Source organism: Mytilus edulis, chromosome 8 (genome assembly GCF_963676685.1).
Source record: "Mytilus edulis chromosome 8, xbMytEdul2.2, whole genome shotgun sequence".
Lineage (NCBI taxonomy): Eukaryota > Metazoa > Mollusca > Bivalvia > Mytilida > Mytilidae > Mytilus > Mytilus edulis.
Genome location: NC_092351.1, coordinates 57,880,757 through 57,905,476, shown reverse-complemented (window position 1 = coordinate 57,905,476; position 24,720 = coordinate 57,880,757).

The following is a 24,720-nucleotide window of genomic DNA, read 5'->3' as shown; positions in this document are numbered from 1 at the left end:
AAAACAACGGTCGCCACATGTTGAGTAGGAATCGCTTACCCTTCCGTATAAGTAAGGTTTCAAAGTTTTCAATGTTGTGCTGTGTAAACTTGTTGGTTTCTAATTCGTTGTATTTTGTTCTTTGCTGTTGCGTTTTGAAATTATATATTAGACAACTAATCAAATAAAAAATAAGTTGGGAACTTGTTATCTTTGGAGAACGGACCATAATATGTATTAGGTCACTAAAAGATAACTAAAAAATATTAAAATACAATTTAGTTTTTTCATAACACCAACCATCTTACTATTTGTAACGTCTGAATATCAAATTAATTATGCTAACATATGGAATGTCGAATAACGAACTGGCTCACATGTAACATTCATTCGTCATGACAATAAACAGAATGACACACACACATGCAAATATTTTCAAGTCAACATATCTGTTCTTTGATAGACAGCCCGAATTCAATATAACTAGTTCTTTATGGTCACAGGTGGGAAAAAAAATCAAATTTTATTATATTGTTTCAATTTGTTTAGTTTCAGGTTCCACCTAGCTAACATTTTAGAAAACTGGGATTTCAATGCTAGTCTAATAGAGGGATATTTGATTTTCATTAGTTGTACATGTAGATATGGATTTTTTTTTATTGTGAAGTCTGATTTGAAAATGACTTGGGGAATAAAGTTTTCAGTTAAGACTGAATTTCAGGTTAAGTCTTATATATGTACTTTAAAATTTTAGTCTTACATGTATATAATTATGTGTACATATATCACTGATTCAGTGGCAATGGCAAATAGACACTGACAAGTCTTGGATAAATCATTTGATAGTTTTGAATGTTTGTTTATTAGTTTACTAAAATTAGATGGAGGTGTGTTCTTATTTCCAACAGATGGGCATTCAACCTATATCAATTTGTGCATGACGCAAATTGATAGTTGTTAGATACTGAATGATTATACCACAAGAAAGTTTTAACCTGTGCATATAAAAATAAATAAAACAAATCATGTCTTTTTCAGGACTTCTTATCCAACCATGTAGTATATGGCATGTTATTGAGATATGGTTTTGGTCGATGAATGTTCATGAAGGACCTGTAGTACAAAGTATATCACTGGATTTAGCTCTTTGTCTAAGTGTATTATTAAAGTACTTTGCTTTGAGCTCAGTTCATTGTTCTGCAATTTATTCTTTGTGAAATAAAGATTTGACAGATAACTCTCATGTACAAGGATTTGTAGAAGAAGTATTACCTCTATGTACAATGTAAGTAATAGGGAGATAAAAGCATTTTATTTCGACTTGAACCAAACATTATACAAATGTATGTTCATTGACCAAATTTAAAAAAAGACAAAATTTACCCGACAATGCTAATCCCGCTACTAGCAATATGATGCTAGGTTGTTTTAATACATCTGTTCTGCCTACTGATGACTCGGTCCTGAGTGTAAATGGTCCTTCGATTTAATGTTTAAAAAAAATTATAAGGCCTATCTGGACTAATCGATTTCTTAAACTATATTTCATTGTACGTGTTCAACATTTATCATTTATTTGTTTATTTCTTAATTTGTGTGAATTAACATTGTTACAGTAAATATTAATTACTACACCTTCATACCACAACAAATACTGTATTGGTACAAATGTATACTGGGGGTTTTGATGTCGAAAATTGAGAATATCTGATAGTGTAAATAAGTTGGTCGCAACTCGGAACAGTCGTTTTGTGTATTACTGCGTTTGCGCTGAAGGCAGATATATTGTGATTATACTGGTTGAAGATAATAGGTCGTCATAATAGAATCGTCGGTCATTGTTATAAAATACTCTACCTTTTAAGAATGCATTCACAAGATATGTATTGGTAGTTGATTCATGTAAACAGAAGTATATAATTATATATCTAAATATATTTATTATTATATGGAACTTTATAAAAATTTAGTATAGTGAATACGAATCATTCAGGAAATAGTTTTGACTTCACTTTATTTTTTCAAGCGAATACATTTTGTTATAATTTAATTTCAATATGAGAAAGTACATATCAAGTATGGTTTACATTGTATCACTAAACTTGTATCGTGTGTTATAATCTATATAGAGAATGAATGCCTTTATTTAACACCGCTTGCATATTGTTGCTCTACATGTATATCACAAGTGCATCGATTTGGGCATGCACTATCAACTTAAGGATCAATTAGACTTTCTCACTACATCAATATTTTTTTCACACGTTTAGAAGTTTAGACATCCTTTCATTTAATTAAGGAATGACTGTAATATTTGTTCTGTCTATAAAGAAATAACATAAAAAATGTTACGGTCACATGACTAAATTATGTCTATGGGCTAATAACAAAATAACGTCAGCCGATCAGAAGACCCCTTACATCCAAAATTAAATTATTGACCGACATATCACATTGCAAAGCCTCCTTATAATAATGATAAGCTTTGTCCTTGTGACCAGATATCTCATGACATACTCCAAGCATTGTAAATGTATCTATAATTTGCTTAATGGTCTGCAGATTGATATCCTTATTAAATAACTTAATGCCTGTTATAGTACCAATTATTTTTATTAAATATTCGCATATGTATTTTTCTCTCGGGTAATTTTCGATCCAAAGCATGTGATCTATAATTGTATTGATGTCTTTACTGATCTATCATAAAACCGTGTAATGTCGTTTATAAACTGAAATGAAAATCATAATATTGTATATTTTAAGCCAGTTATGACAATTATGAACCAATGAAATGATACTCATCTGTGTACCATCAGCTTATTGATACTCAACACTATTGCGTAAACGTATGTATACCAAAATCTATTGTTATGTCATTTGCAGTAAATCCACTATCAACACATTGTCATCAATATAATGAATGTTGATCCGAAATATACTTGGAGCCTGTAATTCAGTGGTTTTCGTTTGTTTATGTGTTACATATTTGTTTTTCGTTCATTTTTTTATATAAATAAGGCTGTTAGTTTTCTCGTTTGAATTGTTTTACATTGTATATCGGGGCCTTTTATAGCTGACTATGCGATATGGGCTTTGCTCATTGTTGAAGGCCGTACGGTGACCTATAGTTGTTAATGTCTGTGTCATTTTGGTCTCTTGTGGACAGTTATTTCATTGGCCTTCATACCGCATATTCTTTTTTATATAATATTGATATGTTTTTTTTTCTGTTATGTTCTATTTTAAAATCATATAATTAACCAAAAACCAAAGGTTTTTATATCCATAGGCATATATAACCTTTGATAATTTTTTGCTTTCAAATCATTGATATAAGAGCCACTGATTAAGTTAAATTTAAAAAAAGTATCAGTTTGGACGCACTTTATTTTTATAGCGTTATTTCTTGACTGATATGAATTGTACCGCAATGATTTTGCATTTGTTGCAAAACGGCGTATACATTTTTGAAATCTCATAGATATAAATATGGTTGAGAAACTAAGTATTAAAAGTGTTACTTTCAAATATCAGTCTTTAGAAGACTAAATAAAAGGCCAAATAAAGTACGAAGTTGATGATTATAGACCAGGACCTGTTAAATACCGGAACCTCTTTGGTTAACCCGGTTTTTTTTAACTAACCCCTTAACAAAAGTGTGCATTTTTACTTACAACTGTGTTTTATATTAATGTCTCATATCGCAAGCACATTTGCCATGTTTCAAAAGCGGTATCACCAGTACATTAAAAACGTGTCCAAGATACCAGGTTTATTGTGATTTGGATAAAGAATTGTCTCATCGGCACTTATACCACATCTTCATATATCTATTTTAAGTGCACAAGTTACACACAATATAGTTTCACTTTAGAAAATGAAATTAATATTTATCAATGCCGTTTGGTCTAGCCCTACCCCTTAGTAAAAAACCAACAAAGACAAAACACGGACAACTTAGTCAAAATAGATAAACAAAGCTACAAAATTGTCCATATTTAATCCAGAACAAATTGAACAGTCATTTAATCAAACGTGTAACATATTTGTTGTAGAAGTAATTTATTCTCGATGTGTTCAAATTTAAATTGAATAAAAAGAATACAACTTATACATTCCACTTTGTTGATTAAGATACTGCATCACGTTTATTAACCCCACACAAGATGATGATGGACAAAGACAGGACAACATTATTATAATTCCCGATTTTACTGGGGATAACTAATGCCACCAGTCTTATTTAAATTGTATAAACAAAATAATTGAATAGTGCAGAAACATGTCATGATAAAGTCAACTGAACTTAAATCAAACAGAGGATATCAACAGATAAACATCAGTTTTTCGTTCATAGTTAATGTTCTAAGTATATCTGCAATTTAGTCCGAGGACACAGTTATATCGTAGTGCATTTTTTATAAACAATTAATAAACATTTAAAAATTCCTACTTCCGCTTTCTCAATAATATTTTTACAGTGTTTTGTACTCATTTTTGGTCAAATTATATTAAAATTATAGAAAACTTCATCAGCTCTTACTCAAAATATAGACAATTGTATTTGAAGGTGGTGTAGAAATTTTTAAACAGCATCTAATTTACTTCATATACTTAACACGAAAAACCCAGTTATATCAAATTGTAGATAAACATAAGGATGGCATTTTATTTTTCAATACTGACTTCACAATATAAAAAAGAAGATGTGGTATGATTGCCAATGAGACAACTATCCACAAAAGACCAAAATGACACAGACATTAACAACTATAGGTCACCGTACGGCCTTCAACAATGAGCAAAGCCCATACCGCATAGTCAGCTATAAAAGACCCCGATAAGACAATGTAAAACAATTCAAACGAGAAAACTAACGGCCTTATTTATGTAAAAAAAAAATAACGAAAAACAAATATGTAACACATAAACAAACGACAACCACTGAATTACAGGCTCCTGACTTGGGACAGGCACATACATAAATAATGTGGCGGGGTTAAACATGTTAGCGGGATCCCAACCCTCCCCATAACCTGGGACAGTAGTATAACAGTACAACATAAGAACGAACTATAATAATCAGTTGAAAAAGGCTTAACTCATCAGATGGACAAAATAGAAGTGGACGTGGCCCGGTACTTATACATTCTTACACAAAAAGACATTATGAACAGATTTGAGAGTACTTGCAGTTATCGGACAGCTAGTTCAAAGCCACTAACAACTAATAAAAAATCATGCAACTAAGACTAAACTATCAATCCGTACACATCCAACATCCAATGGATTTAGTGTAAAGACGTCATAAACAGGCAGAGAAAACATGACCTAGTTCGAATATCAGCTCGCCCTAGTGGGTTCGCTTGATATTTTGCTGATAAAGTCACTTTCAAAAACAGAAATGCCATATTTTCTAAATTTATCACATCTAAATAACAGAGGCTTGCACAAATTCATCAACCCCAAGTTTAACATAATTAATGGAGATACGGCAGAAAAGCTACATATAATTAAAAACCAATTGTTGAGAGAGCAATTGAAGGTCTTTCCACAAAATAACCCCAAATATTTTGATATGAAAATAGTAAAAATTCTGTTTAAAATGTCATTTCCAACGTCAAATGATAGTTTATGGTAGCAATACACAGTTAGGAGTTTAGTTTCGCATTTTGGCCCCTGTGGATTTTTCAAATAGGAAAGTTATTGTGTAATAAAATTCATTTTTAGACAGATGACTGCTAATTTAGCCTTCAAAGATGGTTTATAAGTGCATCAAGATTATTTTTTACATGTTTTATGGGCTGTTTTCTGTTTGACAATCCGTATTTTCATAGCTAGACCGGCCATCGGTCCAGAAATTAATGTACTGTTTACAAACACTCTTTTTCTACACGAAGTTTTTGAAGCAATTTTACAAAAAAATGAGACGAAAGACATATGATTTTCATTGGATTTGCTGAATGATGTATGTACACAGTTTAAGAAAAAGTATTACTTTAAGCGATTGAAATTCTACTTTTAGCCAAATTGTGGGGAATTATATGTGACATCTCCCCCCCCCCCCTCCCCCTTTTTGCAATATTTTATAACAAATAAATGCAGATAGTTGCTATGAATACACCAAAAAGAAATTATATTTTACCATTTTATATACTGGATATAAAATCTATGGAAGATTCTGATTACATACATATGCCCATATATGACACAAACAGTAAGCTTGATATTGCAAGAAAGCAATGAAAAGGGGATAGTAAAATTCATAAGGGCAAATTTTAATAATTTTTCCTAACTGTTTATTGCTACCTATAGTACAATAACTCCAAACATATATGGTTTCTATACATTTTTGTATTAAATAAGGGAGATAAATTGTAACTTACGGTTTGAAAAATATTTTCCCGGTATCATTTAACTACATGTATTTAATTTATGTTTCTGTATACTTTTATACTCAAAATGTACAAAAATAGCTACTTCCGGTTTACACAGGGTCACTTCCTGTTCCTTTTTGAAGATCATCTGGCTTTTAACTTTTAATACACATATGTACTTCATCCGAAATTAAAATCTTACTTTTTCAATCGGGCTACTGGTTCCCTGTTCGTTGTCTGTTTGGCTCTGACAGACATACAACCAAGATGGCTATATATTTGTTGAGTCAAGATCACATATTCAAAGTAGGAGTTTAAGGAACCTGAAACAAAATGAGAAAAACACAATTTTTTAATCATATTTCAAAATCTATCTCTAGTCTTTGTTTTTATAACATACATTTTTCAATGGTCAAATGATAAATGGCCAATGCATTTTAGTATTTCTTAATATCTGGAATCAGATAAGTTATTTGCATATACATTACATGTAATGGTATTTCAATTGATACGTGTTCATCATGTTACGTAATAAATGTTGGTTTCAAATTAAGAGTAAAATTATCAATCAAGGACCAATATATAAAACAGACCAGGCTGCAAGGTTATTTGATATCACTTCAAATTTGTCATCTATCCGTAAAATATGGGACAGCAATGTGTAGCTGTACATGTTACTGTACAGCCTTCAACAATGACACAACCAGTGCCTATAAATATATATGCTTAATCATGAATCCTATACATTTATAGGAACATGATTGATTAAAAGGGTCCACGTGTAGACCGTGTATAGTCTTTATTAGGAAAGCAGGTAGGCGGGGTTTATTTCCATACATGGTTAGTAGTGGGGTTACGACTTGGTCACTATTTTATTGTTTTAATGTAAAGAAAGGTCTGTTTAATATTGCTATATCACGTCTGTTCATATTGAATTGTTATTGTTGACATTATTTATTTTTAGTGCAGACCAATGGAAGTAGGTTCTTAAATTGAGCACTTGAACACTTTATTATAAAAATAAGGAGATGTGGTATGATTGCAAATGAGGCAACTCTAGTCTAAATTCAACAAATACAGATAGTCGGTAAGATACATTCGTTACATAGTGTTTAGTGACCTAATACGATATACATGATATATACAGGGTCAGTAATTTTTTTGGGGGGTTCGAGCTTCGTTCTCACCCCATAAGGCTTTTACTGACCCTGTATATATCGTATAAGGTCACTAACACACTATATATATGTAACTTATACTATTTGGATGTAAAAGTCCCAGATATTACAATATACGAAACAGCTGAAAACTAAATGCAATGGCGTAATTAATACTACAACAAAAAAAGAACATTTTTTTTTTCTATGCATCAATCATATATATTGCGAATACACACTCATTCAGAGGCAAAAAAATCGTCAAAAGCACAAGCAGTTTCGCATGTTTTTGATAAGTAGAAAATTTACTTAATTCATAAATATACAATTATACTTGGCAATTTTTATAATATCTGAATTATTCATTCTGATAATGCTGGCCTTATTCAGCTAAAATTTCGAAATATGTTCACTGATGTCGTTCAATGTTGGTCTGCGATTTGCATGTTGTGGCTACCATTATATTATTTGTATGCACTTTTCTCTGTGATGAGTGTTCTTGCGTTTGATTGTGATTGTGATATATTTCTGTCACGTAGTGTTATCATTTTATGGAATTTGTTTTACCAAAATAATATAGGCGGAAGGTTTAACTACCATAAAACCCTTTTCATAAAATATCCTGTATCAATCAGGGATATGGCAGTAGCTATGAAATAGTTCAGTTATATGTATGTTGGCGATTGTTTTTGTTGCACTGCGGTGTTTCTGTTGTTCCTTTGTTTTTCTCTTATAGTTGATATTTTCCCACGGTTTGAGTTTGTAAACCGGATTTGTTTTCCCTCAATCGATTTATGACTTTTGAAAACCGGTATACCATTGTTGCCTTTATCTATATGGGAAGTCATAGATTGGAACATAATTTGCAGTTTTATACATAGTTGCATCTGTTTAAAGTTTCGTTATGTTTTTTTTGCGAATAGATTATTCATAAATCATAGTAGATATAATCATGTATTTCCGATACTTTTCCATTGACTATAAAAATTGAAGAAAATAAAAAAAAAGAACAAAAACTTCCAAAAAAAAAATTATTGACTTGTTATTTTAAAAAATCATTTTATTGGTATTTAATCATTACGATCAAATTTCCTGATTGGCAGTCATATCAAATCTCATTACAATGTTTTGGAATAAAATCAGACAACAAAAGTGCATTGCATACATCATGGTAATTAATAAAGGACAAATGATAAATAGTATACGGGTTAATTCATGATGATTTAAAAGGAATGAAGGTGTTTAACTTATCAAATCATTCGACAGAAAACAACCGACTATTAATACCACATACACCTTTCCCCGTGATGATGATTCAATAATATAATCGTCTTGTCATCTGCATGATCATTAAAAGATGACCTCGACTGGAGCAGTAATGTTCAGATAACCAAAAGCTAAACCATAGACGATAATTACCACCTATATCGTGGTTCTTTGAGGAAAACCAAACAGTAAAAATCCCATGGTATAGTTCATGATAATTAAAATAACTATAAGAGGAATATCAGAAAAACACTTGACATCACAAATGATGACACTTACCAACAAAAAAAGCGTCAGTATCCTGAATAGATTGTTTATACAGTGTTTTGGGATACAACTGACTTTGTGTAAACAAATAATTATCTATTTGCCTTTAACTACCATACGGATAATACATGTTAGAGCCCCTTAAAGTATATATTATTAACACAATATGCATTCTGCAAAAATGATATTATTCTGGATAATGACATGCGAATTGTGATTATGATATGCACGTAAAGTAAGACTATATTATCTATATTTTTTTGATGTGAAACCATGGCCAGTATGCATAATTCTGTACATGAACCTTGACCGGATGGAACAGTATGTAAAGCTTAACATGAATATACACGATAGTATGTAAAGCTCAACATGAATATATACGATACATAATAATATTTGTTAGTGTAATGCAATAAAATTTACCTTTCCTTTAATGAAGATGCTCGTAACATTATCCAACTACACCACTTTACTGTAGTTTTAGGCATATGGAAATGAATGAATAAAACATTATTTCCTGTCGTAAATCGACAGTACTTGTCCTGGAGATAATTTGATTGGTTCATAATTTAACACATAGATGGACAGATATTCATGATACATTGTTTTGTTGTTGTTTCGGTTTTTGCCTGTTATCACTTTGTACACATTCAATCATATTTTATAAATCAGTGCGGTTAATTCTCCACAGGCGTGTTCATTTAAGAAAACACGAAATATACGATTCCATATTTTGTTATAATAAGAAGGTGTCTTTGATCTTACAATTGAACAGAACACACTGATATTAAGTATTAAACACCTAATTTTTGACAAATCTGTTTTTATTTTGTCGTTTTTATTTTTTTTTTGTCCTGCCTTGGCACTGACAGTTTGCCGTCGACATATGAGTGTGAGTATATTCTTTGTATAGTTAGCCTCTACTTGATTACCTTTCAATTAGAAGGAACTCACCATCACATATATATTAAACAAGAGTTGCATGTAGTCTAAATCGAAACATGATTGCACCTATATAATTTCTGTAAATAGAAGGAGTTGAGAGTAGACCAAACATTCATTACATCAGACGGTAGACATTATCAAATACTTCAGACTATTTAATTTTCATAATAAAATGTTTTACTTCACCCTTGATAAAAAGAGTTACAGTGAGTTGTCGTTATCTCAAAGTAAGGAGGAGACTTAATTATAACATGAACGTAATGAGTTCATGGATTAATACAATTTACTTTGAATGTAAAGCTGTATTCCAAAATTGAGATTAGGGATGAATGTCGACAAAACAATTGATTTATAGTTCACAGTATACATGGTTTAAGCATATATTTTGTTTTACATATGTCTTTTCTGGGCCTTGTATAGCTGACTATGCGGTATAGGCTTTGCTCATGGTTGATCGCCGTACAGTGACCTATCGTCTTTAATTTCTGTGTGATTTTGTATAGTGTGGGGCGTTGTCTCATTGTCAATCATACCACCTCTTCTTTTTTTTATATTTAAATATCAACAGTTAGTCCATAGCGAAGACATATGAACATTATCAGTTGATGTTAACCTGTAAATAGCACATTGATACCTTAAGCAGATACATATGGAAAGAAACTACAACCAGCAAAATTCACGAATCCGACAAAATCCCTGTAGACAACAACTAAAACTAAAGAGTTGAGGATAACTTTGCAACGGTACCCTCTCTGAGGTGACCTTATTTTATTCGATAATTTGTATTTTTATTAGGATAATTTTAAACAATTTATTGTTTTTTAAGGAAGTCTGTAATAAACATTCGTTGCTTACTGCTAAAAGAAAGTTCGCTACTCATTTTCAAAATAACAAGCTTTTTATAACACTAGATATGAAAATACATGTATGCCTACCTAGCAAGGTTTATGCAACCTTGACAATATTTTAAATGGTTATTTGGTCCATTTTAATTTATCCTCAAAAGGTTTGTTCCTTTGTTACTATAAACAGTAGGTTTAGTATATTTGATGTATTTACAGATTGTATATACCGGTACATATTGTAGGGTTCATATAATTATCTGACCTTGACCTCATTTTAATGGTTCATCATGTTCATTTGCTATTAAATCCTAAGTTTTTGTGGTTAGGCCAGATTCTCTTGAAAAGCGGACGTGGTCCTAGGACTGTTTTTATGTCTGCCAAAAAGTTAACTTGGAAACAGGTCCGCTATTAATATAAGTTAACTTCGAACCAGTTCTGTCATAAGTTAACAGAAGTTAACTTAGAAACCAGTCCTGCCGTAAAGTTAACATAAGTTAACTTCGAAACCAGTCCTGCCACAAAGGACCGCTCTACATCGACTTTTTAAAAATATTTTTTAATATCTTTGTTTCGTAGTATAAACATCGAAAATAAAGTAAAATAATACTTCCGTTATATAAACAGGATTAAATACAAATACATGTATTTGAAAATAAAGTACGCATAAAACGCGGTCCAATGATTTACAGAAAAGAGCGACGATTTACAGAAAAGAACCGAAAAGAACCGAAAAGGACCAAAAAGAACCGAAAAGGACCAAAAAGAACCGAAAAGAGCATACATATACTTATTATTTAAAGTTAAAACAATGTATATATATATACACCAATTTTTTTCCACTCGTAATAAAGGAATGTATAATTCAAATTTAGATTGTACATTTATAGGGATATGCAGACTTACAAAAAAAGTTAGATTTCCCTGTATTAAGGCATTTATAAATGTTTTTGAAAAAAAATCAAAATGTCATTTCCTTGTTTTAGAAGATAGAATTGTAAAAAACGTTTGAAGAAAATTTCAATTCCTGCTAAAAGTTAAAACAGGATATGCAGATTAGCGAAACGATGTCAGATGGTGATAAATGTTGGCCTGTGCTAACTTGTACATGGAGATAACGGCACTTTTATTCAAATCCTTGACAGGTTTAACGTGTCAAAGTAACAATTAATGTGTTATCATTAAACCTGTTACACACACACACACACACACACACACACACACACACAGCAACCGGTAATATTTTGACATAATGTACAGTCTCATAGGTACCAGTCTGCTTACATTTTAAAAGCCTAGTTTTGTTTCAATTTGTTTGTTTATTTGTACCTGTTTAGTTATTTTATCGTATATCTGTCGTAAACATGATCAAGGAGAGGGTGAAATTAATTTCCTACATGTCATAAGACAGCAACAATTATTGTTTTTTCTTCATCAGATGAGACGACTTCTGAAGGTTATATATTGAAATTTCAATTAGAAAACTTCTAAAGAGTGTAAAATAAGTAGGACTTTTAGAGCTAATTATAAACGTATGAGGTGATTATACCTTAATGGTTGTTGCACTTCAGTTATTTTCGACAATTAATTCATTTCGGAATACAAACTTAGGTAACCCTATAGTAATATTATATAATTTTGCAAGACTATTTACTCCACCAATTTGTCTTTATCACTTGTAAAGATTGCCATCGGTATACTTAAAAGCAAATTTGACAGATATTTAGATAAATATAGCATGCATAAGTTGGAACATGGATGTGTAAAATAATAATGGATGGGTTGTTGTTTAATTTATATTTTTACACTTTAATTTCTATTACAGTTTTTGTATTTTTGATTTTATATAAATGTTACAATCTGAAACGATCTTGACGCACCTTTTTCACTGACACAAGAATGCAAGATGTTAGTTTTAAATGTTGAGTTGTTTCCAAAATCTTAAACAGTCTAATACAAGAAGAGATAATTATGGTCTCTTATATTAAACTCTCTTGTCACATCAACATGAACACGATGTGTGTGTGGGGGGGGGGGGGGGGGGGGCTTAGTATACTTATTTCGTGTGTAAACAACTATACACATGGGAAGGCATTTTGGACAGTTGAATGCAAAAGACAATTCGAAGTCAAATACTGAAATAAAAAAAAGATTTGAGGCGCACGTCAATGAAACAACGGTACAAGAAAAATACACACACACACAGCAACCGGCAATAGAATAAATATATTGTCATAATGTACAGTCTCATAGGTACTAGTTTGCTTATAAAGCTGAGTTTTGTTTTAATTTGTTTGTTTATTTGTACCTTATTACATATTATTACATATTTAGTTATTTTATCGTATATCTGTCGTAAAGGAGAGGGTGAAAATACTTTCATTAGACAGCAACAATTATTATTTTTTGTTTGCATCAGACGAGACGACGTCTGAGGGTTATATATAGAAATTTCATCACTAATACTTCTGAAGAGTGTAAAATAAGTATGACTTTTAGAGCTAATTATTCACGTATGATGTGATTATATCTTAATGGTTGTTGTACTCCAGTTATTTTCGACAATTAATTCATTTCGGAATACAAACTTAGGTAACCTGTAGTAATATTATAGTTTTACAAGACTGTTTACTCCACCAATTTGTCTGTATCACTTGTAAAGATTGTCATCGTTATACTTAAAAGCAAATTTGACAGATATTTAGATACATATAACATGTATAAGTTTGTACATGAATTTTCCCCAAAGGATGTGTAAATAATTATGGATGGGTTGTTGTTTAATTTATAGTTTTACACGTTAATTTCTATTACATTTTTTGTATTTTTGATTTTATATAAATGTTACAATCTGAATCGACATTGACGGACCTTTTTCACCAACACACGAATGCAAGATATTAGTTTTGTAAATATGATGAGTTGTTGACAAACGGTCTCTCTGATACAAGAAGGGAGAATTTTTACAGTATTTGCTATAATACAAAATGTATGTTAAAATTACGCCACTTTAACAAAATTTGAAAATGTTCTGTAAACCTGTTAAATGCCATTTAGATAAAAAAAAAATTTTGTCTCAAACAGTAATTAAAGCGGCCAAAGTAAGATCGAAAACATTGCAAATGTATGATTGACTTGCAAGTGAATAATTCAACCTCAGTTGAATCCGTAGTGATGTAACCCTAACTTGACCTTAATCTGAAGATTGGTTACGCATGGCCTTAGTGTGTTCAGAAACTAAAAAGAAAAGAACATTGAAAAGTGAAACAAGTGATCCACCATAGAAAAAAAACATTTCTTTGACCGATTTGTTCCACAAGAAATTATTTATATCCAGGTAAAAACCATGATTTACATTTTTCAAATCTACTAGAACACACCGGTGATATCGCGGGTCCGTGACTGAATTAAAGTAAATAACTATGCGTATGCCTTATTTAAGTATTGGTATTGTCATCTGATAAAGTCATGCCGATTATAAGATGCACAGTTTTCTCTGCTTTCAAAATCTTTCTGTTTGAACCCGTCGACCTGGAACCTATCAATTATTGGTAATATAAATAATTTGGAAAACAAAAGGGCCTGGAATGGAGTATTTTTTACTCAACAGTATACAGAAAAATTCTAACTACACCATTTAGTGGTGCGCCTGTCAGATGCGGAACGTACAGATAAAGTAATAGGTAACAGGTGAATATACTATTGGTATCGGTGTCGAACTCGATCCGGAACTTCTTAATTATTGGCAATATTAATTACGTGGAAAACAAATGGGCCTGGAGTGGTGTAATTTTTAATCAACACCATTGTACTATATTAGTTATATATAAAATTGAATTCTTTGATTCATCGTTTTTACGTGATGACGGCTGACAAATGGACCTCGTTATTTTAGTATTATAGATGACATGAAATTAAACACTATTTGTGTATCTAAACGAATATACACATGGACACGCGTATTAGACAGTTGTACTCAAAAGATAATGTAAGTCAAAATACTGAAATAAACAAGATTTGCAGGAATACAACTTAACGAAACAGAAGCACAGAAAAAACACACATTACAACACACACACACACACACACACACACACACACACACACAAAACGAAATATTCGTATTTATTCAATAACTTTTGTAAAGTTTTCCGTCATGTTTTAAACGATATTTTGTTTTATTTTTTTTTTCGATTTTCCGAATGTCCTTGTTATATTATATATACAACTCGTCTAAACATCAACCCAACAATGTTAGATCTGTAAATTCGCAAATTTTATGTTCTTCCCTCACCGGGATTCGAACCCATGCTACTGAGATATAGTGACACCAAATCGCCTGATGAATGGAATATATATACACATTCCAAAAACTTTATAAGGAACTGTTGTAATGTTCGAAATGAATTAGCAACCGAGATTGAAAAAAATAAAGACATTTAGCTTATAAATATAATTCACGTAGAACGATTGTTTGACAGTAATGAATTAATATCTTTTATTTTCTTGTCTGTTCTATGTTTTCTATTCCATAAGATAGGCATCTGACCCTGAGACTACTATAACACATAGTAGTTTCAGTCCGACCCTACCTGTAATTTTCACATCAGTGTACAGTAAGTTTTTATGTAGTCCAGTCACAGTATAAGGTTTCAAAACCTGTTAATAATAAACTTTTGTGAAAAATATCTTTTCATTTATAATAGACTTAAATAATTTGCAATTTGCTAATTTTCTTCAATTACGAAAAACGTCGATCTCCTTTTCTGTTCTTTATTGCAATACACTAACAACAAATTTTTGTTCGCATAAATTTAGGGTGCCAGCATGTCCTCCTTTTATTCAAAATATTGATACGTATCAAAATTCAGTAGTTTTGATACCTCATGTTAACTTGTACAACAAAATGATTTGACTGCATTGACCAAAACTGACCATATGTGCACTTTAATTTGTAAATCAGTATACCCGCATAGTAAGTCAGCCATAATTTTTATGTCAGGATTCAATGTATAATACTATGGACAGCAATATTGCAATACATGTACTACAATAGCAACAAATTTTTGTTCACATACATTTAGGGTGCTAGAATGTCCTCCTTTTATTCAAAATCTTGATATGTAACAAAATTTCATTAGTTTTGATACCTCATGGTGACTTGTACAATGAAATAATTTGACCGCATTGACCAAAACTGACCACATGTGCACTTTAATTTGTAAATCTATATACCCGCATAGTAAATCAGCCGTATTTTTGTTATATCAGGATTCCATGTATAATACAATGGACAGCTATATTGCAATACCCTAACAAGAAATTTTTGTTTGCATACATTTAGGGTGCCAGCATGTCCTCATTTATTCAAAATATTGATACGTAACAAAATTTCAGTAGTTTTGATACCTCATGTTGACTTGTACAACAAAATGATTTGACCAAATTGACCAAAGCTGACCATATGTGCACTTTAATTTGTAAATCTATATACCATGTTTACCCGCATAGTAAATCAGCCATATTTTTTTGTGTTAGGATTTAATGTACAATACAATGGACAGCAACATTGCAATACAATAACAACAAATTTTTGTTTGCATACATGTAGGGTGTTAGAATGTCCTCATTTTATTCAAAATATTGATACGTAACACAATTTCAGCAGTTTTGATACCTCATGTTGACTTGTACAAAAAAATGATTTGACCAAATTGACCAAAGCTAACCATATGTGCACTTTAATTTGTAAATCTATATACCATGTTTACCCGCATAGTAAATCAGCCATACTTTTTTGTGTTAGGATTTAATGTACAATACAATGGACAGCAACATTGCAATACAATAACAACAATTTTTTGTTCGCATACATTTAGGGTGTTAGAATGTCCTCCTTTTATTCAAAATATTGATACGTAACAAAATTTTAGTAATTTTGATACCTCCTGTTAATTTGTACAACAAAATAATTTGACCTCATTTTTCACAAAAAAAGTGTGGATCATCTTTAAGAGTTACAAAATCAGCTAAAAGTATTTCAAGTGTATGAGATTTTTTTTTTTTTTAAATATAGAGAAGCTTTTTTGTGTAATTTTTTATCACAGGTTTATACTGTACAATAACATTTTGTAAGGGAATTCAATGTTTGCTATACCACTCTTCACATACAAATCAATTTATGACAATACCATATATCAATCAGAATGGAATTTTAGGAAGTTATTTTACTTTGAAATCAAGTATTATTTGTGGAACATTATATGGACAAATTTTCTATATAAAGTAAATAATTATGTGTAACTTTTTATCGCCTCAAAGTATATGAAAACTTTACCAATACAAAACAACCAGTTTTTGCAATTTTAGCAAAACTGTTAGTTTACAAATTTTTATTTGTTATGGCTTGAATATTTACTTGGAATATCTGTCATTTTCTCCATACCCAGTTAACCCTTATTATGATGTTGTGCTCCGTGCATTAATATTGAATCTTGTGCAATTATGTTGGATTAATTATTTATTAATTTACCTTGAAAGTGTTTATGCTTTTCATACAAGTATATTGATTTAATCAGACCATGCTGTTCGGTGTTAGCTAAGGCTCCTAGTTGAAGACCGTACTTTTACCCATGATAGTTAACTTATATAAATTATGACTTGGATGGAGACCAGATTAAGTTATTGTTATAAGTTCTATTTATTATGAACTTTACATGGTAGGTCAATGCTATTTGATCTATGCAATCAATTGGAGGTGAACATGTCAGTCTGACATCTGTAACTGACCATCTTTTAAATTTTAAGGAGTGACAAAGTTAAGTTTTTGTGATAAAGTCTGTTTCCTCAGTTACCATATATGGTAAGCCAATGATACTTAGTCAATGGATTCATCCAGATGTGTACTTGTCAGTCTTGTGTACACCTGCCACCCAACAGTGACCTCATTCGCATGGTTCAAACGTTAAAATTTTATGATTAGGCCTGTTTTTCAATATTCTTCATAATAGGTAAATGATATTTGGTCTACATTCATTTGAAGGATTAATGTGTGTCGGACGCCTGTCAGCTGATAATGACTTCTATTTCACAATTCATTGATCATGTGAAATTTTCAGAAATTTCCAATCTTCAGATACTATAAGCAATATTTTTTTCTTATTAGGTGTATGAATTTCATTGTATGCACTTTTGTGAATCTGATTTATGCATGTGCTTCTAGAAAGTTAGAAAATTTGGTTGCCTTTGCTAATAAAAATTATAACAAGTTGATGTAACAAACTTTGAAAAAAAAAGTAAAATCACAAAAATACTGAACTTAGAGGAAAATCAATTCGGAAAGTCCATAATCACATGGCAAAATCACGTAACAATACGCATCAAAAAGGAATAGACAAGAACTGTCATATTCTTGACTTGGTACAGACATTTTCAAATGTAGAAAATGGTGGATTAAACCTGGTTTTATAGCGCTAACCCTCATCAAATTCCGTTATATTTACATTGATGCATGCAGTTGAGAATACATGGATAATTATAGATTTATCTTCACTTTTTGTGTTATTTTAGTTCTAGCTTAAAAAAGATCAGGCATTTTCCCGTACTTTTTTTCAGCGACTAGCTAAAAATAAAGCGCATGATGATATATTATTTTTTATTGGAAATTAAGAACAAATGTATGAGGAAGATATTCTGAGAATATTGTGGGGATGTATTTATTACAAAGATGTTTATTTTAAGAAAATAACAAGAAATCACGAGTTTTCCCGTACTTTTTCAAATTTTAACTAAACTGCTAAAATAACACAATTTGTTGATTGGTTTTAAAGAAAAAAATATTGAAAAATGTAACACTGATATATATTCTACTTGTTTTGCCACCAATAAAAATATTTGTACACTGTAAATGTATTGTGCATCTCTTTTTTTTTTATATAAAAAAAACTGTTTCTCTAGCTTTTCACAACTATGCCATATATGGGTATGTTTAAAGTTAGTATATCGAAAAAAAGAGCGAATGAACCCATATTTTTTTTAATTTTTTTTTTAACATCTATCTATACTGAATGTAAAAAACCTGAAAAAGAAGGATCCTATTTATTTTGAGATTGAGCAGAATCATCCTTAAGTAAAACTGGCTTGTGACCGACAAAAGGTAAAACATGTTATCAAAGGGTGAATTTCATGATAAAGATATTATCTAATCTGTTCATTAATTCAGGTCACTTAACGGTCGTCATGCTATAATTAAGACTCATACATTTGCATGTGTCCTAAAATAAGATACTTTTATTTTAGTAGGTAGTGTGATACGTCCTAATAGACATTTGCGGTTATGTTCTTGTTCGTCAACTCAAACTCACATACAATATTTATACATAAAAAAACAAAACACTATTTGGGATATCAGCTCGCCTGAACAGTACAGTTAAGCATGTTTATTCATTTTATTTACAATATATGAATATTTGTCTGCACGCCCGTAGCCGCTTCTTAAACATATCATTTTTCAATTATACACAATCTACAAAAGAAATATCTTTGTTAACAATCTTTTCAAGCATGTATATTTCTTAAAAAACATCCACATCAATCATAAGCATGAATACATCAATTTACAATATTGACAAAATAAAAAGTGGGTGGGTGGGTGGGGTCAAATGACCAGACTGAACTGTCCGAAATGCAAGCGTCGAATGACACATAATTACACACAGATTTACCGTTACAATTCTTCTCGCTTATATTAGCTGGTGAAATACTCATTACTCTAGAGTATACCTTAAACCGGTATATCTAGTCATGTGACAAATGTCACAACAAATGCACTTGTTCTTTATAACATTGATAAATACATAAACTATCATTCGCTTACGATTAGGATTACAATTACACTTTCAGGTAGAATTTTCATCTTGGGTCGTTTTAAAGTGTAAAGATAATCCGTTGGTGCAAAAACAGACTAACTCCTATGATGTGTTTTCTATAGTTACCGTTAATTTGATTCAATTTGTCAAGTTATCTTAATTTGTCAGAGGGCTCAATTATTGAAAATGCTACCGTTATAATAGGACAAAATATACCATGATTAATCAAAATCAGTTGATTAGAAAATTGGCATGAAAAATTAACTCCATGTTAAACTTTCCTTGTGAATTTTTTATGGACTTTAGTTTGTATCGTGTCCTCGTTTAAAAAAATAAAAGTATCTTAAGTAGCATTTTACATATACATGCATTAAATCTTAAATTAAATCAAGCAACTTTGTTTAAATGTTTTCTAAGCTGTCAGGTTGTCGTTTTAAAAGTACACGGATGATTGTGAACCTAATTCTAAATTTAATGTAATCAAACAATATTTTAAACGATGATTCTAATATGACGTCCTTATTACGCTTTGTAAACAAAGCCGTGTTCTAATGAGCACAACATATGTTTGACACATGCGCACAAATTTACTGTTTATATTAAAGTTATTTCTATCGTTATCCTATAAAATATATACATTCAAGTAGCTTACATAAAATTTTATAATATATGTTATATCGAACAACATATATTTAGCCTGCTCGTATTTTTAACCTTATCAAATATGAAATGTAATGTACAAACTCCTCGGGGAGGAAACGGGAACAGCTAAACATTTTTACGGTATTTTCGTACGCTTCGACCTATAAAAATACTGTATTTGTCCTATTAGAATCGAAATAATTCCTTCATGTCATGCTCTATGCTCATTTTAACATGGGTAGGCATTATATTTGACCACATTTTACACCTCGCTAACGCTCAGTGTAAAATATCGACAAATATAATGCCTACCCATGTTAAAATGAGCATAGAGCATTACATGAAGGAATTATTTCTTAATTTGTTTTTATATTTCTTAATGAATAAAATTGTTATATGTTTTCAAATTAAACTATATTAAACCCGTTTAAATTAAAATGCAATTTGCTTGTGTAGATATTTTAATGCACACAACATCAATAAGATCTTAATCAAACACATAACACGTCATGTATAACGAAATATTTGTATATCTTATCAGGAATATTTAATGAACTGATAGTAAAAGAAAATCGCAAACGTCAACGCGAAATTTATTACATGAAACCAGTAGAAAAATACCGTTTACATCATTTAGCAAGATTTAAACGTTAATATTATTACATTATACAATATTTATGTCGGTTTATGAGCAGTTGCAGATGCAAATGTATAATCGTATAAAAATGTATGACTCGTACTATATGCTATCCGCTTTTGAGTACTATGCGTACGGAAAAATGAATAAATGATTAGTGTATTATGTACATTTATTCTATTTCTCCCGTTATCATTGAAGCAAATAGATTAACCATGACACCATTACCTGCCCTGATGAAGACTTCTCCAGTGTTATGGTACACATTTCGTTCGTTATCTGATTCTAATCCTGATAGTCCTAGCATCCTGGTACCTTTGATAACAATTGATCAACAACGATCCAATCATTTATATTAAGGGAAATGTCCCAGTCAAATTTAAACAACTAAAGATGAACACATACATATTTACCGACTGTAAGACACATATCAGTCTTATGCAATTGCCTTCGAATTCTCTGAACGATTGGCAGTAGGACTATCGACGGATAGTTTGTGATCGATAACGGATTAACAAGAACAGCATTTCCTAGGACACATACATCGTATCAAGTTGTAATATTAAACGAAGACGGGATATGTTATGTTGAATGCAGAATTATTAGGCACAAGCACCAAATATTGATGGAAATTATAGGATAAGTATTTCCTTTCCCGACTGAGCTTTCTTTTTTTTTTTTTTTTTTTTTTGATGTGCGACAAACTATATCCGAACATTTTTTCCAGTACTGACACCTTACATAAGACAAAACATGGAATATGCAGAGGAAGTGTAGAACATAAAAAGACATTGCACACTATTGAGTAGGAATTGAACACGCCACCGGAGATAAAAAAAACATCTGAATGTGTGTGCCGTATGTTTAACTTCTTACGAGATGAAAAAAAAACAAGAAAAACAAAAACAAAAACAATTTAACTATGAATCTCAATTAGGTTTTTATTTTATATACTTATTTTGAGAAGACCCCTGTTTTTCGTTAACTAAACATTTTTTCTAAAGTCGTAAGTCCAAGTGTAATTCTAGGTATAAACATAGTTTCTGCAAATGTCTAATATACGTACTAATATTCTGTACAATGTATGCAAGAGGTTCTGAATATTCGGTGTTTCTAAAATTCGTATGATAAGTTACATTTTATCATATTTCCGACAATCAAAAAACAGGGGAAATATTTCTTTTAAATCGTGTATTATATTGTAGAAAAAAACCCACATTATCGTATAGATTTAGGCATTTATCGTTCACGTTTTTTTTTATGAATGGGTAGGTAACTCGGCACACGCATTTCTTTATGTAAAAGAAAAAAACGGATAGTATCACATATCAGAATGGAGCTTTTGAGTTAAATTTTTTTTTTTAATTATATGCCTACATTGAACATACATAGAAATGTGTAGTGCTATAATTTTCCTTAGTGTTATTGAAACACATTTCTTTTCTATTCAATTTCGGAATTTATTTTTCTTAAAAAAACAATTCATTTATTTAGAAACCTCCAGAAAGATGATATTTCAGCTTTTCATGATTACTTTTATTCCTCATGAACATAAATGAAATAGTTTTCACTGGTCGTTAAGCAATTATCAATCAACATTGGGGTTATTCTGTTCTGACGTTCATAACGACGAACCAAGGTGAATGTATTCTATACCCAGTTTAACCCTTTGAAGATTTGAGAGAAAAACAATTAAGACGATTTAGATGTACTTTTTAATTAATGGTAAGATAATAAACATGATTAAATCTAGGTTTACACCTATGAACCCAATACCTATAAGGTAACCGGCCAAACCCACAATAATGTTTACCGAATGTTGATTTTCGGGAGGGAGAATTTCAGTGATTTTGCAATATAGAAAAGACAAATTACAAACAAAATGTAATACAAAAACAAACAACTTAAGACCAAGGGAAACCAATCACTGATGAAACGAAATTCGTAATGAGCAACAGTTATGATATGGAATACTGATAAATCTAAGAAAACATTTATAAATGATATACACAGGACTAATGTCTCTTCTTTGGAAACCCATTTATAAACAAATTATAGGATGAACAAACTATTGATTGATAAAGGGAATTAAACAGTTTAAAAATTATAAATGCATTAAAAACAAAATGAAAAATGGATGGTTTTCCCACCGAGTTTAATAAAAAAACAAAGCTGCCAAAACATTAATTCTTCCCTCTCATGTTCTTTCAATTAAAACTTTCAAGTTATAAACATTTAAAAGTGAAACTAATAATTTCACAAACACAAGACTGTATCACATGTTGACTTAAATATGGTTAGCGAACTATTTCGAAACTCAATGTAGACTATAAAATAGTATCAACATGTATTAGTCATGTGATTAATGAAACTCAAACTGGCTTTATGATTGGAAGATATATTTGATGATTCTAATATTCCGTGCTCCTTTAGCTTTGTAAACAACACCGTGACAACATTTTATACTTAGCGCAAACTAAGATGTACATGCTAGTAGCTGTTACAAGAAACCCCTTTCATAAATTCATGTGTATCGTAACCTAAGTGCAACACCATGCCGCTATTGATGTGTTAAATCTTACAATTAAATAAATCCTACAAAACCTTTATTGTTATTCTGATACGTCACAAAAGAAATTAATGCGTTAAAGCTCAAACAAAAACTACACCAAAGTCAAGTAATGCTTAAAGCGCATTAAAGATCTTTCAGAACATGACGTCATACGTATTTAATTCTTAAGCAGAAAGTTTTTCCGTTACGTTAACCCTCGAAATTTGGATAACATTACATTAAACGGAGTTTTGTGGTAGGTGTTGTTTTTGGTTCCTATTCTATTACATTATTCGCAAATCTACTGATTTCAGCAATTCAACATGATCATGATGGTGGTGCCTTAGTTACGAAATGTAACTTTGGATTCTGGTGGCAGTTTAAGAGAAAAAAAATTATGTTAATTTAAATGAGAAAATGTAAGAATCAAAAGAATTCAAAACATTTTTTTTCCAGTTGATATTCAAAATTATAATTCATGAAAGCTATAGACATGATAGATTCATTTGAACTTTTTATTTTAGATTGATCTAACAGGGGGTAAAACGAACATCCACACGTATGAGTTATCAGCCCTCACTTCAGGTTTCAAATTACCGTATTTGTCCTATTAGAATCGATTTGTTGAAAATTTACACATGGCTTGGGATGTGATCTTTGTTAGTTTTATCCCTCGCTAACGCGTTCAGATTAAAATTCCGATAGACGGTCCAGCTCATGTGTAAATTTCAATGAATTATTTCTTACGTGTACATGTCTCAGATATAACCAATAACAAAAAGTAGTTGAGGCTTTTTTGTCTAATTAGATTTCGGAAACAAGCTTTTGATTCTCTTGAAAAGATCTTTGGATGTACAAAGTTTTAATTTCTAGCTGTTGGTGTCATAATAATGAAATGGTTAAAACTAAAAACAATCTGTAGCAAAAACGTAACCGACATTAAACCGTAAAAAAAGTGTCAAAATATTTCTATTAAATTTGTCTTGATAAAATTAAAGGAAACCCTATTTCGTACATGTATACAAGAGAATGGAAAGAAAAACCAATAAAACCCCACAAAACTGTTAAATTATCTTCATTAACTTACAACTGCTGATCTTACATTAGGGCATTTTAATACAGATGAGTCGATAAAATTCTGGGGATAAATATTTTACTTGATATGAAATGTAAATATAGTGGTATAG